Genomic DNA, 18,381 nt, shown 5'->3' on the forward strand with positions numbered 1-18,381 from the left:
AGACAAAGTAGTATTAAGTATTCTGAGTGAAGAGGGCACTTCTGCATTTAACATGACAGTACCATTCACTTTCTGAGTGTATTGGAAAACCATTTAGATGAGTCTGAGTGACACTGAACTTTCACTGGCAGACAGCCTGTCTGACATCTGCAGGTTGAAATCTAATGATTGAAGTACAGAAATAGCCAATGTAGCACAAATTGGTCCCTGTAGACATTTATTCTTTAGATTCCACCACCATGGTGCAAGAAATAATATGTAGAACAGTCTCCTTCTTGTATCCAAGGTACTCTAAGATTATAATGATATGGATAAAGGGTTGACGAGGATAACTTTCTTTGGGAAAGAAAGATAACACAGAAGTTTGTATGTGTTGGCAGTGGAAACAAACTGTGACATATTATCACAGTTTAAGTTGATATAGCGAACGCGTCAGCCATAGAAATAAAATAGGAGTAGAATGGACATTGAAATATTTGCCGTGGTAATTTGACTTGTAAAGAAAATAGCAATTATTGTTAGTACTTATGGTGACAACACACGTCAGTGGGGCCTAAAGTGTGTTGCGTTGGACTACATACACACACACATACTAGACGCCGTTGTTTTACACGTCACGCTGGCATGATTGAATCCGCGACTTGCCACAAGTCGGTTTATATGGTAGTTAGGTTAGCCTGTTTCAATGGCAATGGTACACATAAGAATGGCCACTGCTCCGACCATAATGTCCGCTCTACTTCTATTCTATGTCTATGGTGTTAGCATACATTTAATTATTACACATCCAGCAGAGCAACATTATCATTCATATGGAGCCATTTTTCTGTCCACCGGACAAATTTAAATCCAATATTCACTCTCTTTTAGCTCTGTTTTTGGTCTCTACCAACTTGTGAGAGTAATATCTGGCTCTTTAGCAAATAAATGCTCCACTACTTTCACCAACTAGTTGCTTACTGTCTCTATCGTTTGGTTCTGGGCAGGTAGAATACAGGTTGTTGTTGTTTTTTTTGGCTAAAAATAGTTAGTAGTGAAGTAGGCTAGTGTAATGACATGTAACTAAAGCAGTAAAGTTGCGGACCCATAAACCGAAACAATTATAAAAATATTAACTATAGGCTGCTTTAAAAAAAATAAAATGAAAATTGTGACAATACTGAAAGATTAGATTTCTTTTTGTAAAGATTTATTTTATACAGTATACATATGGTATTCTGCTCCTTAAGTTATATCTGGAACTATATAATATGGCGCACTTTACGTGCTTGTAAGGTGAGCGATGATTAAGATTGGCGGAGTGATATGAAGTAAGAAGTGATGTGCCACCTTTTGGTTATTGGTGTTCAATTGTCCTACGCTGGAGTTGAGACATTAAAGTGGATCCTGTTGCACAGACGAAGCTCTCCCCATGCTCTTGCTTTACCCACAGCCCTACAGTAGTTTAATTCAGTAACAAGTACGTTTATAGTTAAGGCAGCGAGAAGCCTGCCTTACAATACCTTGAAACAATCCAGAAAAAAAAGCATATTCCTTGCCCATCTATATTTAATTACTTACATTTCTGAAAGAGGTGTGTATGTATGCAACCAAACATACACATAAAGGACACACATACACAAAAATCAATCCAGTCTACGACAGTAATGATGGGTAAAAGGGCAGTGTTGTTTGAGATGCTATACTGGCCTTCTTATGCGGTCCCCACTGCGTGTTTGTCACCCTGAGGTGGAGCACCGCACGGTGGACAGTCTGCCTGGTCCTGCTTAGCCTCAACCCAAACCCCCCGCCCCCAACCCCCACCCTGGGGCACCCTTGGGCCGACCAAGCTTCCTCGGGCCCACAGTTGGTGATCTAGTTCTACAAGCTGACACATATGGGATCCTTCTATTATTCATACACCAGGGAGGTGGAGTATTGGAGTCTTGCACCATGGTGCCACAGTGGGAGAGAGGGGGTCACTTAACACTTTCTGCATCATCAACAGAAGCGCGTATTAGTGTGTGTGCGCTCATTATTTCTGGATGGAAGGGGCATTTAACTTTGACATGTTATGTAACATATCAGATGATCCCCATACAGCTTCAGATTGTGCATTACAAACACACACACACACATACATGCACACATACAGGAAGTGTGGTTGAAAGGCTCTCTGTGCACATTTTGCACACAAATAATGCGAATACGCACGCATATCCGCATGAATGCAACCAGAAAGAAAGAAGCACACACACTCACAGGCAGTGTGGCTGAAAAAGTGATACGAGGACCCTCTCTTTACACACACACACACACACACACACACACACACACACACACACACACACACTGATTACTTCTCTCTGCTTGTACATGAGTGGGCCTCCTGACCAGCAGAGAGGAGCTGGGAGTGAATTACAAACCATTATCCCTCGCGCTAAAGCAGTTACAGCCGAAACCTGAGAGCCCTCACCGGAGGGAAGAGATGGAGAGAGTGCAGACGGAGAGAGAGGGGGATAAGCCGGAGCAGTGGAGAGAGTGACTTTAGGACAAGTGGAAACGACTGACGGAGGGAGAGAATGACGGAGAAAACATGGTGATGGAGAGAAGGAGCGGAACGACAACTCTTGACATTTCTCTGTACACTCGGCATGAGGTGAACTTGTACCTTTCGGGGGTTTATTTTTTTTTTTGTTTTCACTTCTCTCCCATCCTGTTCTCATCTCACCCCTCCTCCTCCTCCCCTCCCCATCTTTTGCCCTCTCCCTGTTCCATTTCCCTCCATCACTTTGTCACAGGTTCATGGTTTCCTTGGAAAGATGACATCACATTAGTCACAGTGTTTAATCAAATGTCATTATCATTTCACAGAACTCTCCTTCTGTGCGCGTGTTGCGTGCGCGAGTGTGGCAGTAATGTCACTTCCACTCTTGGCAGGAACAGAAGATTTATCCCTATGGGGACTCGTCTCACAGCTCTCTGAGAGAAAATATGAACAAAGAAGAGGGGATAAGGGGTTAGAGAGAGACGAAAAAGAGAGATAATAAGAAAGTGTGTGTAGGGTGAAGTTCAAGAGAGTAAAAAAAAAAGTTTGAGGGGTTAAGGAATGATGAGGGTGAAAGAGAGGAGACCAACGGGCAATTATGAAACAAAGGACAGGAAAATGAAAGGAGAAGTGGAGTTGCCGTCTGCAGGAGAGACGAGGACAGGAAGTGGAGGAGAGGATGCGGCGATGTCCTCCAGGAGTGGGTATATGAGGTGGTGGTGGGTGTGAGCCGGGGATAATCCTTGTATCCCATTGTCTCCTGTTTTCAAACCAATTATTGTCATCTGCAGCCCCATGAAAGAGAGTTAATGAGGGGAGCAGAGCTTTGGAGTGTCAGGGCACAGTCATGGGAACGGAGATAAAAAAAACGGAGGATGGAGAGAACGAGGGGATATGGGGCGAAGAAAATGTGGCGGCGATGCAAAGGGATAGAATGTAAAATAAGTGAGAGAGAAGAGAAAAAGTCAAGTGTCAGGGAGGCTGGCGGCTCAGTGATGCATTTCGTATGCCCTACACTTTCTGTTCCCTCTGCACTGCACATACAAATCCTCCTTTTTTACTTTCTTCTATTTCCCTTTGTGTCTTTCCTAGAATAAACTAAAAAAAACAATGTTTATTCACCAGTGTTTACATTTCTGTATTTACACTGTAAAAACAAAAGTGTAAAATAACGGAAATTTTCTGGCAGCAGGGGCGCCAGAAAATGTCTGTTAAAAAACGGAAAAATACTGTCTGTTAATTAACATAAATAAACTGTAAAAAAACCCAGTAATTATCTTTATATAATTAGCCTTTATTACTGTAATATTACAAGAAATATTTTACTTTTAACATATATTTATTGTTAGAATAGTCATACACCGTAAATATAAGACCATTTACATATAAATCACAAATGAAACATGTAATTTTACGTTGCGAAATACCAAATTTACATTAACTCTCAGAAGTACTGTATTTTAAAACTGTATTTTTACAAGAAATATTTTTAGAATTCCATTAAATCCTTTTCTTCTACCATAAATTAATTGTTAAAATAGAGTCATAAACATCTAAAAAACAGAATAATTATCTTTAAAAATGATCAAGAAAAGCTTAAATACAGATAATTACGATTGTGATTACAAAAAATACTGTAAATCTAAGACCATTTACATATAAATCACAAATGAAACATGTAATTTTTACACTTTTTTTCTGTCATTCTGAAATACAGACAAAAAATGTAAAATTTCTTGAAAGAAACTGTAAAACAACTTTTTTTTTTTTTTTACAGTGTACAACATTCAACCAATCAACAACAGAGAACCGTATTTTTCAGGTAAAAAAGGCCCTTGTATGCTAGTTTAAGACAGATAGAGGTATTCCGGGTGAGAAACGCCGCTACGTTACTAGCTCAACTACATTTCCCCATTACCAGTCGGGTAGCAAAATCATGTAATGTTTCCAGTAGTAAACTACTTTATCTGTTTTATATCATGTTGAGCTGAGTGTCTTTGGGTTGTGGACTGGCAAAGCAGGACATCTGAGGACGTCACCTTGGGCTTTGAGGGGCTGGGATGGATATTTTTCATTGACATTTTGTGAACTAAACGATCGGTCGAGACAATAATCGGCAATGAGGGTGATCGTTAGTTGCAACCCTATTTCTGTATGTGTACATTTGATTTCTTTCTGTGATTTGTGTGACCCTGGACAAGAAGATGTGAGAGTGGGATATACAGTATATCTACATGTCATTATATTTTGTATAAGGAAGAAATACCGATTAAAAAGTAAACTACTTTATCTGGTAAGAGGTGGGATGGCACAACCAAATGCTACATCGCTATATTTTCTTTTCTTTTGAAGAAATAGCTTCGATGTTAAGTCACTTTTTCTGAGTAGCTTGTTGTGTATCATATCACATTTTTATACCTTTTGTGTGAGTGTGTGTGTGTATATACAGTATATCGTATGCAACATGCTCAAGGCTTCTCTCTGCATTCGCTTGACAGGTTGTCTGCTATAGGCTGCTTTCACCATGGTAACCACCTGCCATTTTTACCCTCAATCTATTCATTTCCAGTGTTTGTACATTGCACACAAACTTGTGTCAGATAATGTGTGTCTCTTATTGATGTATAAATTTCCAGAGCGAAGATGTCACTAATACACAATTTACTGGGTCAATGCTGCACGTGTGATTGTATTTCTGATCTGACAGCCGAACTGTGAGGAAAAAATATCAACATTTGGTAAGAAATGGAAGAAAATGATTACATTCGTGTCATCTATTGTTCCCTATATATTACGCCTACACTGTTTCCAGTATTGTTAAATGTGCCAAGTTAATAAAAATACACTGTTTTATCAAAACAATATGCCAGTACCTAAAGCTGGAAGACTTAATACACATCAATACCTTTATCACAGTGCAATGCGTATAAAGGGAAAGTATTTTTTGAGCATTCCATGCCTTTTACTTTGGAGTCAACAGTAAGAGACGACAGGAAATGAGGGGAGACAGATGAGAAATGACATGCAGTAAAGGTCAACGAGCAGGTTGGGTAATCATTTTGTTGTTCATCTTTATTTTCTCTTCAAAATACGTTTATTCTTGTTGGGATTTCCTTTTTGTGATGTTGCTACGGTGGATGGGAAGCATATTTCTGCCCACAGTGAGTAAGCAGTGACGCCATCTTACATTTATCTACGTCTATGCATAATTCAAAGAAATACGGTAAATTACGATGCTTCTTAGATCAATGATTAAACAGCCTTACTGTAGTCACTTAATGCTCACATTAGTCAGTGTGCATGTGTGTGTGTGTGTGTGTGTGTTGTGCTGTTTGAAGCACATGTTGTTTCAGCTGTGACTGGCAAGGCAGGTCACTGAGGGAGCATAAATGCTGCGAGTGACTAGAATCTGCAACTGCCTGCCTCCCCCCAGACACAATACACACAGTCACTCATGTGTGAAAAACACACACACACACACACACAAACACACACGGTGTGCAAGGCTTGAATCTGTTGAATTTTACAGCTTCAGAACGGCACCTCACTTTACCAGCTGCTTTCTGTGACAAATCTGATCTGTTTTAGGCTCAAACGCTCTTATTATTACCTGCGCTGACATCTCAGTCACAACCGAAAATGAAATGCAGCGAGAAAAGATTGCAGCTGATAAGGTGATAATGACGAATCAGGATGTGATTTTTCTTTTGCTGGCTTTTTTTTTTTGAGTGTGTTTATTGGGAGATGGAGAGAGAAGGTGGCAGAGAAAGAGATGAAGAAGCAAGGAGAGATTGTCGCAGCAGCGATGAAGTACAAAGACAAGAGGAGGGAAAAAAAAAAGAAAATGCTGGGAAGTTTTCACCTTCCCTCGAAAACCTCGACGCTGCATTCTTGTCACTCGTTCGCATGATCAATGAGAGAATGTGTGAGGAATAGAGGAGAGGGAAAAGGACAAGAGAGCTCGCTGCTCTTAGTCAGCAGAGACTGAGACGTTGCTGCCCAAGATCAACCCTTAGTGCATGCATTCATTATAATATATACGCACATTCATTAGTCTATATTGTTTTAAAATCCTATCAGAGCCCACGGATCCACCCAACACCCACTCATCAAATCAATGTAAACACAAACTCACCATTAAAACAGGATCACTCAAAGCATAAACGCAGCATTGTTGGTTGATTACGAGCCAGCACAATAAAAAATTACATCTTGGCAGGATTACTGCTAATCTGTAGTCGCAATACATATCATCCTCTGATGTGCATGTAATTGGCGGAGTCATTATTGAGTGTCTTTTACATATTAAGCATTCACACAGGAGGATCAAAGCAAATTTGACATGCAGGGAATGTTTGGAGCTGCTTTTTATCTGTTTTGTCGAAATCAAGCAATTTTAGCATACAAGCATGTAAATGTAATCTAGATATCTCATAGCAATCTACTGAGACCCATTTTTCAGCATCATTATAACCTGAATAAAGGCAGTATGCACTTTTACAAAACTTGGCACCTGAGACATGTATACATTTTTGGAATGATAGAAAGCAGTGAAGGAAGGCTTGGTAAAGATTTAAATCTCAGCGAAGCCGAGGTGTCAGGACACATATCGGCAAGGAAGGGCTTGACCAAGATAGCAAATCAGGACCAACATCTTACCTCAGTTTACTTGATGCACATTTAAACAGCGCTGCAGAAAATGTCAAGCCAAATATAAGTCAAATAGTATCACATTATCAAGTCAAATATGACATATATTGCAACAATGACATATAATATTGAGCACTTCAGCATCTTCTATTTGAAAGAAAATCTCACAACGATCATTAACAACTGATTTTTGAGACAGTGTCTTATATATTTGTAAAGACTTTGTCCTAGAAATGAAAACTACTAAGTGTCTACAGCCATGAAAAGTGAAGCCAATGCAGAAGTGCTTTAATCTTGCATTCTTTCTAATAGCCAGCAGGGGGCGACTCCTCTGGTTGCAAAAAGAAATCTGATTGTATAGAAGTCTATGAGAAAATGAGCCTACTTCTCACTAGATTTATTACCTCAGTAAACATTGTAAAGTTTATGGTTTCAATCGTTAGTTTCAAGTCTTCTTCAATACAGCATGATGTTCATTTAGTAAATTATGGTCCCATTTAGAGTCAAATAGACCATAAAGCAGAAAATGCTTTAGGGCGTGGCTACCTCGTGATTGACAGGTTGCCTAAAAATGTCTTGTTTAACATGTGTTTGTGCTTAGCTCCCTCCCGTGTCAATTCTGATTGCAAAAAAACAAGATGGCAACAGGCAAAAGGCTGAATTGAGGCTTCAAAACAGCTCATTTGAATGAGGTCAGTCCGGTGACACTGCTAAAGCAGAGGGCTCTGGCATAAAAAAAAACCTCAGGGTCGCCATAGTTTGTAGATAATGAGACATTTCACTGAAAGCAATAAATATGAACCTCACAGTGGCATTAGATGAAAAGTTAGGGGATCACCAAACTCATTAGGATACATTCTTTGGGAACCAATGTAGGGATAATTGAAACTACATCATCTGGCCATCATAACCAATCGTTTTTGAGATATTTCAGTCTGGATCAAAGTGGTATGTGGTTACGACATGGGCGTTCAAGTGGTTGTGAGAACACCGCTGCTAGGAAAGGGTAATACTAACATTACTGTTGTTGTATAGGAGCCACAGAGGCTAACAATTAAGCAAGCAAGAGGAAAAAGATGAGTCCGTTGGGTATATCAACACTTTCCTCAGACATATTATAAAATTACAAAGAAAAACTCTGACTAAAATTACAATATATAAACTTATTATACACCTAAAAATGAACTTCCGAGGCCTCCGCCATTTCTGACAATGTCAACAAACACGTCACAACTCGTGAAGCTTTCAGAAACTTTCCACTTTCAAGTAGACCAAACTGAACGACCAAAAAAATCGCCCAGAGCCACACTGCTAGCATTGTTAAAGAAGTGGAATGCTAACGTATCCCCTTTTTTAAAATTTATTTTAGGACTACTTTTGACACTGCATGACTTTTGTGTTGACATTTTCTGCTGTGAGGACCTGTGTTCTGGTCATTATCTGGCTTTGTGCAGCGCTCTCCAACTGCCAGCACTAATTCATTTAATTGGCTATCAAGCACCGAAAACCCCCTCTGATGGAGACCAACTTAGGCTGGAAACCAAAACTGCTCCCAACTCCATCACAGGCTGATTATGTTTAAAATCTGTGCCAATACGTTTTAGCGGCGATAGTGCATACAGAGTGACGAGATTGGACCTCAGTCTGTGTTGGGACCCCTACTCCCTTGTTTTCTGGGCTCATTTGTGTAGAAATAGAGATGGGTGTGGAAGTGTGTGTGTGTGTGTGTGTGTGTTCTAACCGATGGGCACTGGTCATGCGATCCGTGCTGCTGTCTAATTATCCAGATGTGATGGATGGCTTTGATTAAATCATATGAAGGCTGAGGCCGTCACTGCCTCCCTCTCTACTCTACCTGTCTCCCCCCCCCCCCTTACCTCTCTCTCTTCCTCCGTCACACACACACACGCACACACACGCGCGCACACACACACACACACGCACACACACACACACACAGAGACTGGAATTCCTACACTTCAATCTCCTTTCTCTTTCACTGTATGATATGGGATTTGAGTAGTTCAGAACAGATGAGCCCTGCTTTCAACATTGATAAAAGATATCCATAAATCATCTGGAGTGAGAGAGAACGAGAGAGAGAGAGAGACACCAAAAGAGGAGACAAAAGGAAAGATGGACAGATAGATGCAGAGAAACAGATAATCAGAAAGAATATAATGTCACAGTAATTTCCAAACTAATAATACTTGTTAATTTTCACCTACAATAACTGATTAAATCTTCTCATCAAAAATCAAATGAGCGAGAAAGTTTGGGATCAATTCTATTTATCATTTTAATCATTTATAAGATTCATCTTTAAAAAAATAAATAGAAATCCAGACAGTGAATTTACCCGCCAGCTGAGTTCAAGTTGTGGCCTTTTTCTCTGAACTTGACAAGAACACAATCAGTTTTTTAAAAGACCAACAGTAGCCCCGTGGCACAAAGTGGCGAACACATTTATTACATGCTTTTCTGTTATCTCGCTTTTATTGTGTCCATTTTCCTGTCTGTAATACAAAGCAGGAGCTGCAGCGTTTGACAGTGACAGATGGCCCTCTGTTTTTTGCAGCTCGGAGAGGAAGAAGCAGGAGAGTAAATAACTTTTTTGTTCTGGAAAATTACACAATCCTTTAAGGAATAATAACAAAAGTTTATTTTCTACTGTTATAAGAAAGTAAATCAAATAATATCATCCCTGCATTAGGCCTAAGTTGTTGAGAATGCAGGACTGCGACAGAGAAAACGATTCTCGGGCTAATTCTCTTATCTGCCGCTGATAAGCTGCACTGCAGATAATCAAGAAGCACAATTGATAACCTGATGTTCTCCTGCAGGCTCACTTCTGTCTACCTCTTCGCAGCTACACGAACCAAACTACACACATCCTGATGTGCTGCCTAATGAGATGCCGTCCTTCAGTGCTACAAAAAGCTGCTGTTTGAAGTTTTACTCTCTCGGAAACCATATGCTGACAGCAAGCAGACTGGGCACAGAGCCACAAAGCCATATGCACATACACACACACACATGCACGCGATAATGTAATAATGTATGCACACCCACACACAGGCACCCATTCAGAAGTGGAACTTGAGTGAAGGGGGAAAAAATGGAGAGAGGTGACTCATCTCTGCAAAATACACCTCACATGACATCAATTTAAAGCCTTTTGAGGAGTTCACTGTACTGGAAAATGATGTTAAATTGAACACGCTGGAATAAACTGCAATAGAGGGGGTTTGACATTTATCAATAACTGTGCTATATATATACTATTCATTACACGGCTTTGTTGAATACTCGATTCTGATTGGACAATTACAGCTTTTTACGGTCCGTTATTTTTTTTATAGCAGACCGTTGCTATGTATAACAGACCGTTGCTATGGGCGCAGTTCTGATGTCGGACTCTAGCGGACTGTTTTTGTGTCAAATTATTGATTTCTTAAGTAAGTAGCCATGTAATAAGAAGGATAATGTATAGCTAGCTGGTAATTTTTATGAAATAAACCCCTTCAGGGCGATGCAAAAGGCTTCAGAGGCTTTGCGTCAGGGTCCTTCGGGCGTGCAGCATCGCCCTGTCGAGGTTTATTTCACAACAATAACCGACTCGCTGTGCATTATCCCTTACATACAACATTATACACTATATACACCATTTAAGGTAGCATCTGCGTATCTCCATTTATGTATTTAGGTTAGTACAAATGTAAATGCTATTAATCGTAGGCACACATTCAAACTCCTGTGTGTTTAAAGGAACAGTGTGTAACATTTAGGGGGATCTATTGGCAGACATGGAACACAGTGGAAACCGCTTATACTGATCAAATTGATCAACTGTTTTGTTGTTGCGCATCATTTCTCACGCAGATTACCATGTAATTGACATTTGTATATTTATTACTTGAATACAAAGTAATGAAACAGACTGCTTCACTATTTACTGGCTCGCTGCCTTCTGCCTTTCCCCTCACCAAAGGTGAGGCATTGCCGTTTTTGGCCGGCTCTGCAGCCCGAGCCTGCATGCAGACCTTTGCCAGGGCTCCTCATGACATTGTGGCATTATCAACCCACTTGACGAGGGTGCTTTTCTCGTGTGCATTTGTTTTTTATTCAGAGAAAATTACTTTCCTTTTCCCATTGTGCACGTAGCACCAGCCTCAGGTAACCAGCCAGACAGCAGACGGTCCGCGAGGCAAAGTATGTAGGGAGTAAAGTAAAAACAGAAATTCAATTAACGTTAGTCTAACGTAGTTTTAAAATGTTTTTCCATAAGTTGTATGTATCTCATCTACTCCACTACATTTCAGAGGGAAATATTGTACTTTTTACTCCACTGCATTTATTGACAGTTGTAATATTTGTTACTTTTCAAATTAAGGTTTTACAAACAAATTTGCTAAAGTTATAAATTACAATGTTTTGTAAAAGATCCTATTTGGCTTGTGACCCCTTACAAAAGAAACTTGAATTATTGCGGTTGTATGCCTCTGCCAACCAGTCAATGTCTGTCCAAAATGTCATCACTTCATCATTTTATCCTATTAGACATTTGTGTGAAATTGTCATAATTAGCATATGAATTCTTGAGTTATGGCCAAAAACGTGTTTTGTGAGGTCACAGTGACCTTTGACCATCAAATTGTAATCCGTTCATCCTTGAGTCCAAGTGAACGTTTGTGTCAGATTTGAAGAAATTCATGTTGCCGGTGCATAAAAAGCACTGTCTAATTGGGGTGTCTTGTCACAAGATGTTAAGATGTCTATGAGTTATTATAGCAGTTCCACCAAAGAGCAATTTCCCCTCGAAACTTCTCAGATAATTTCATTTAAAATGATCCACTATTTTACAAAAAGCAAAGATTGGAAAGAAGTCCAACAAATTAATACAATTTTTTTGTAGCAGAACTTCACCCTAAGGAGTTCTGCAGGTAACCATAGCAACAATACCTATGCTTCACTGATGAAAACTTATCAAATCATGAGTTCAACTGAATGCAATCTATGGTAAGTGGCTATGATATACGTAGGATGAAATGTCTCCATATAGAAACTGATGGACATGTCAGAGGAGACGTCTTCATCCGTCACCTCCACCTAGTCCATTACTTCCTTTTATCGGGGCACCTCGTCATATGTGATCGCTTGACATAACACGTACACCTGTCAGACATGAATTGCGCTGCAGTCCCCCCCCTGACAGCAATGACAAGTATCACCGTGGCAACAGTGAAAATGGTTTCCGCTTCTTCACAACTACATTTTGATGATTGTGTGATTTCACTTGTATAGAACATCCAAACCTATCCTGCTTTACCGTCACATCAGAGGAAAATGCACACACACACTCGTTCACACGCTTTGTCTCTAAGTCTCTCTCGCTGTAAATAAGTGGAAGCTTCAGAGCATGTATTGGCAAATCCAACTCTGGACAAAAAAAGAAGGGATGAATGACTGCATCAGCTGAGGTGGTGACGGATAAATAGGTGAATGGGGAGGATAAATAAGCCAAATGACAAATGGATGGGAGGTAGATGGATGGGAGACAGTTAAGTGGTTTTAGCCAATTAGAGAGGGAGAGTAGATCCAGAGTGCTACCAGACACCAGATGGACTGAAGAGCGCTGGCGTCACAGCTGTAACAAAAGAAGGAGAAAGGAGGGAGGCAAGAGGGAGAAGAGTGAAGAAAAGGAGGAGACTGAGGCTAAGAATAGTAGTACAACCTCGGGCCAGCACGATCGTCCTGCTATTTTTTACTTTACTACTGTGCCAGCCGGCACTCGTCTGACATCTTCCTCTCCTCTCTTTCTGCATCGCTCTCTCCATCCATCATTTTCCCAAATGAAAGGCCAACTTTGTCGCGTTCCTACGAAATAATCAATGCATTCTGTGACCTCTGAAAAGGCGCATTCCCAACCCACGCATGGTAGGTACAACTCAGACCGTTGTATGTGTGTTCGGCCATGAATGTAGACTGCAGCTTCTAAAGCAAATCATTTAGACTAACTCAATCAATACTGCTTCACACGTGAGATCAGACACAAGATGCTAGAGGCCGAGGCGAGAGAGAACAGAGTGAGTGGCACACGCTCCTGATCCGCACTTCACTGACGCGGGTTAATCCTTGAGAGGTTCCACTGGGAACCCTTACGCACTCCTCCAATGGGGATGGATTTCAAGGACAGACAAGACATAAGTGGGATTTATATGTGAGGGTGCAGGTGACAAGTAGCTGCAGGAATTACATACGTGTGTGTGTGTGTGTGTGTGTGTGTGTGCGTGAATAAACTCTACGTACCACAGTCTCATCAGGAAATGGTGCTCCATGTCGTCAGGTAGAAACGGCCAGCTAAAGAACTCAGTCACTCTGCAGAGAGGAAGAGAAACAAGAACAACATAAGGGAAACTGTAAAAAGCTCACATGATTTGTGCAAACGCTATCGTACCTGGCAGGAAGCGTTATGCTCTGTCTCTCTTTCATTTCTCTACTACAGTAGGCTATACATCCCTCCCTCTGTCATGGGAAAAGCACCCCTCCCCATAAGCTACGACCTGTAAAAATAGTCCCCGGCGGTGCCTGAAGATGCAATGTGGTGGAAAATGTGCGGCTGTGTCCGTTGGTCTCGAAACAAGAAGCTCCCCCCAACTGCCTGGCTAAGGCTTACAGCTCCCTTGCTTGGAGCGCTGTAGGCCCCAGACCCACAAATGAAGGCACAACGGGAGCATATGAGGAGAGGAGAGCAAAATTTGTGCTAGATATAAAGGGACGAAAAGAAATAGACGCAGGAAAAAGAGAGACAAAAAAAAGGAGACGATGACTAAGAGGCTTAATTGAGTGTGCGCTGCGTCCAATTACCTCCTGAAGGTAGCAGAATGTGTGAATTCACTTGGACTTCAGAAAACACAAAAAGGCTTACACAAAAATAACACTTTGAGTCCGTCACCTGGTGTCAGAACAAATGTGTTCATACCAATGGGGATAATAGGACACAAGAAAGAATAAAGCGTTCATCCTTGATGTGTTTCTGAGTGAGCTGAATGCTAAATGCTGATAACTGAGGACGCCATGGGGTTCCACACACTATAGGGTGAGTTACCGTAAAGTGGGACACTTCCTAATGTGGGACACCGAAGCTTCAGTGGGTGTAGGTCTTCCTCAAACTAATAAAAGTCAATAAAACAATTCATATTTAATGTCTTTCTAATATGCTTAAATGCTTCAAAACTATTATAGTCTTTATTCATTAATCTTTATTTATTCTTATTTATAGTCTTATTGTTTGTTTGATGTTGTTTGATTCTTCATGTAACATCCACACATACGCCTAGGTTTTGTAATAACATTGTAAGTGGTAAAATTACTTTAATTAAATTGTGTTTCCTACATTAATTAAGTTGATTTTAGGCCTTTTAACAGACTTTGCAGTGTCCCACATTTCGGACATGACTGTCCCACATTAGAAAATCAAGATTTGTCTGAGAAATCTTGGCATTACAGTACTGATATGTCTACCATTTCTTTTATAAGTGCGATATGTGCATTTCCTTTTTTTGATTTGACCCTGGGGATTTCAGAGCAGTACTGGGGTTTGGATTTAATGTACTGGCTTCATATCACAATATATTCCAGAAATCGGAAATGCAAAAAATGACCCACATTAGGCTAATTCCCCCTATTAACTATTACCCTCCCATTAGTCCAGTGATTACTATTCGCTGTTAGCATTAGCTCCCTGGGCAGTTTTCTTTCTGTCATTTTGCGCCTCATTATAACTAACGCACACCCTCAGCGTGTGTTAGCTCGTGGTTCCATGGCAACGGCGGCTAATAGGCTGCTACGTTTTACACAGTTTGAACCCATGTGAGGAATCGTCTACAAGACGTCTGCACTCCTACAATTCCCAAAATGCCTCAACAAGAGATTTCATTTTAGCAGGGTATCACCTGATAATTAGATTTCTGCTAAGCAACATAGAGTTGTGTCACACGCAGTCACATTCAGAGACCGAAGTACATAGTCCATGATTACAGAAGGATTTTAATTTAATATGCATTGTGTGACATGAGGCGCTGCATGCATCCTTGCCAACCCCTACGCAGAGGATCTGCCGCTGTCGTTCGTCAAGCGAAGCATGGCAGATGCTCTCATGAGCTCCCATTGATTTGCCGAAAAGTATGTACGCGTGTGTATGTGTGTGTGTGCTTGTTCAAGTGTGTGCGCGTGTGGGTGTGATGTGTCGCTAGCTAGCTGCAGAGATAATTAGAACACAACTCTTTTGCTGTCCCTGCAGGCCACTGATCCAGCTGCTTTCATCTAATATAGGTCAGCTGTGACAAAGCCCTCAGCATGGACACTGATCAGCTCTGCTAGCTCTCTAATACACAAAATATGCAGTTAAACTCACACACATGCACACACATGGAGAGGCAATGCTCTCTCGCACACATGGCGATGGTACAGTGCACATACTGTACAGGGCATACACACTGAGATAGGTAAATACCCACACTACGGCCGCTACATTAATGATGGCAGTCCCAACGGGTGTGTGAGATCTGAAAAACTCGCCAGCTCACGGCTTCATCTGCCCACTAGTTTCCAGCTACGCTGCCCACACACTGCCAACTTCACGACGAGGAGCACATAGTGCAAAATGAGTAACTTCAAGCTCCTCACGGCAAAAAGAAAATATTGCCAGACGTAGTCAATGCAAATTCATTCACTTGTTCCAAAATCAATACCAGACTGGAAACTGTCTTTAGTTTCTGTGACAGTAAGTATGTGTGTATAATACTCTGTGGTGTAAGAATTGCATTAGTTTACAGTCATTTGTGGTAATGGGATGTAATAGATAAGTACCACAAACACAAAAACACTAAATTAAAATTGGACGCAGCAAGGGACATAGTAAATTAATCCATTTAAATTCTGTTTATATTTTGTGTGCACCCGATTCGACTGTTATCAGGCCATTAAATAGGAGTTATCGGTCGCTATATGCACCATAGATGTGGGTCATTAGGGGCCTACTATGCCTACTATGTTGTAAAAGTGAAAGCGAAACTTAAAAGCAAGTAAAACTGAATGAAACGTTACGTTTTGAACACAAACAAAAAGGCTTCTTTAGGCTGAGGCAACAAAATTACAACTTTTTTAGGTTTCTGCTGAATTCACACCAGCGGTGAAGTGTGGCTCGCCGCAATAATAACACTTTTCTGCATCCGGGAGGCGTATTCATGTGTTTCAGGTGGGAAGAAATTCTAAGGTCAACATGTAACAAGAGATCTGAATACTGATTGGCTGAGGGTACTGTCTGGCTGAACTTTGCAGTTAAAAGTTAAACTTTTTCTAACTTTTGTTTGGCCGCACTTTGCCGCAGAATTGTTGAGCTCGGGAGCAGCCGCCGTAGCTTTTCATAAACATTACATGGCAGCTCACTGCAGGCTGCACTTCGCCGCTCCTCCGCTGTGAATTTGGCAACAAAAACACTTTTTCAAAAGTGAAAACGAAACTTAATGCTTGTTAACACAAAGACAACTACACGTTGTTGGTTTCACATGGGAGGCGAACCCCGGCCTCCTGGGTGAAAACCTTTCCTCCACCCCATATGGAGTTTCACACTGTCTATAATACAGTACCTGACTTCTGCTTCTGCCCCTGTCATAATTACTAAGGTCGCTAGAGATCACTGTCGTGTACTTTTATACCTTCTTTCGGTGATCTACCATGTGAATAGATGATAAATCCTACTATTGGGTGTAGTAGGCCCCTATTGACCCACATCTATGGTACTTATAGCTACCGAAAACGCCTATTTAACGGCCTCACAACAGTCTAATCGGCTGTTTTGTTTGATTGTCTGTGCGAAGTTGCCTGGTGACTCCTTAAAACATAGCCTGTAGACACATCATGGTTGTCATATTACATTTTATATCATATAATACTTTCAGTGACATAAAGCTTCAGGCTGTTTAGACTCGGGTCTTTTCTGAAAATAAAGAGAACTGAGGATTCTCATTATTTTCCAGACTTTTTGTTTACCAGTAAATGCCAAGAAAATCGTGTTCTTTTGCTTAGCTTTTCTGTGTGTTTATCCTCTCTCTCTTTTTTCTTTCAACAGCAAATGTATTTGAACACTCTTTGGCAACAACTGTGGGACTCAAAGTTCTCCTCTGCATAACCTCTAAAAATGCAGAGAGAGCTACAGCTTAGTTAACAGTAAATCCTCAATAACCTCATAGACACTTTCTCAAAAACATAGGCTATATTATACAAACACACACGCCGTGTTACACTTTTTTGCACACGCAGACCCACTCTCTGTACTTCCACAACAAGTAGTAGTATCATATATAGTCCAGCCACTACCTGCTCACACAGGATCACCACGGGTCACCTCACTGAGGGTCCAAGGGCCAAGACTGCAGAGCTTTATGGGATGTAAACTGAACAGCAGCTTGGATGAAGAGGAGCGAGGTAAGTGTGGAGAAAAGCAATTATTTTCTCTTTTCTCTCGATGCTCTACACTGTGTTGCCCCTCTATTTCAAAGGCCACATTCATTAAGTGCCACCACTGATATACAGAGTACGACTAAAAGCAACGGCTCCCCTCCTCAGGTGTTTTGTTCAACCTATTGTATTGATGACCGACTCAACAGAAGAGCATCATTATCTTGTGTCTGCTTTACTACAGGGGCCGCACTAATGGGGCAATAATTGGTGCAAATTACAAAGTGAACAAGTAGTGGCGTAGCCTTTGGGATGGCTTGATTGAGAGGCCGACGCTATGTCGCATTGCGGGAGATCCATGCATTCTCTTGACTCTAATCACCACTTTTCTTCCTCATTCAGCCCCTCTTTATTTTTTTCCACTACGCATGCCTGGAGAGTGCGAAGCTAGCAAGTGGGATCATGCAGGGCTTTTAACAACTGCGGCTATTTATGCAAATACAATCAATATTTGATAGTCCCCTTCTCTACTGATCCCCCCCCCTCACTTCCTCTCTCCATCTTCCTCTCTAACAAGAGACTGCAGTAGGGGCATTAATTAGGGCCAGACATGCGCCAAGGATTCCCCACAGGGCTGAGCAGTAAGGCCGGTTCATACCAGGCCAGGAGAGGACAGGTTTGGCCTGACCAATGCAATCAGGAAACAATGAGAGAGACCACAGAGACAGCAGTTGCCGCACAGC

At 41.1% G+C, this 18,381-nt stretch overlaps 1 protein-coding gene across 1 annotated transcript in view; it reads right to left on the reverse strand.

The window, feature by feature from the left end:
• The window catches only part of dlgap3 (discs, large (Drosophila) homolog-associated protein 3), a 129,565-nt gene that overhangs the window by 48,307 nt on the left and 62,877 nt on the right, over positions 1-18,381 (reverse strand). The window contains exon 2 of the mRNA XM_037795547.1: positions 13,487-13,555. The gene's annotated coding sequence lies outside the window, so the exon portion shown is untranslated. The remainder of the gene's footprint in view (positions 1-13,486; positions 13,556-18,381) is intronic.

The sequence above is a fragment of the Sebastes umbrosus genome, chromosome 15 (genome assembly GCF_015220745.1).
Source record: "Sebastes umbrosus isolate fSebUmb1 chromosome 15, fSebUmb1.pri, whole genome shotgun sequence".
In the NCBI taxonomy this organism is placed as follows: domain Eukaryota; kingdom Metazoa; phylum Chordata; class Actinopteri; order Perciformes; family Sebastidae; genus Sebastes; species Sebastes umbrosus.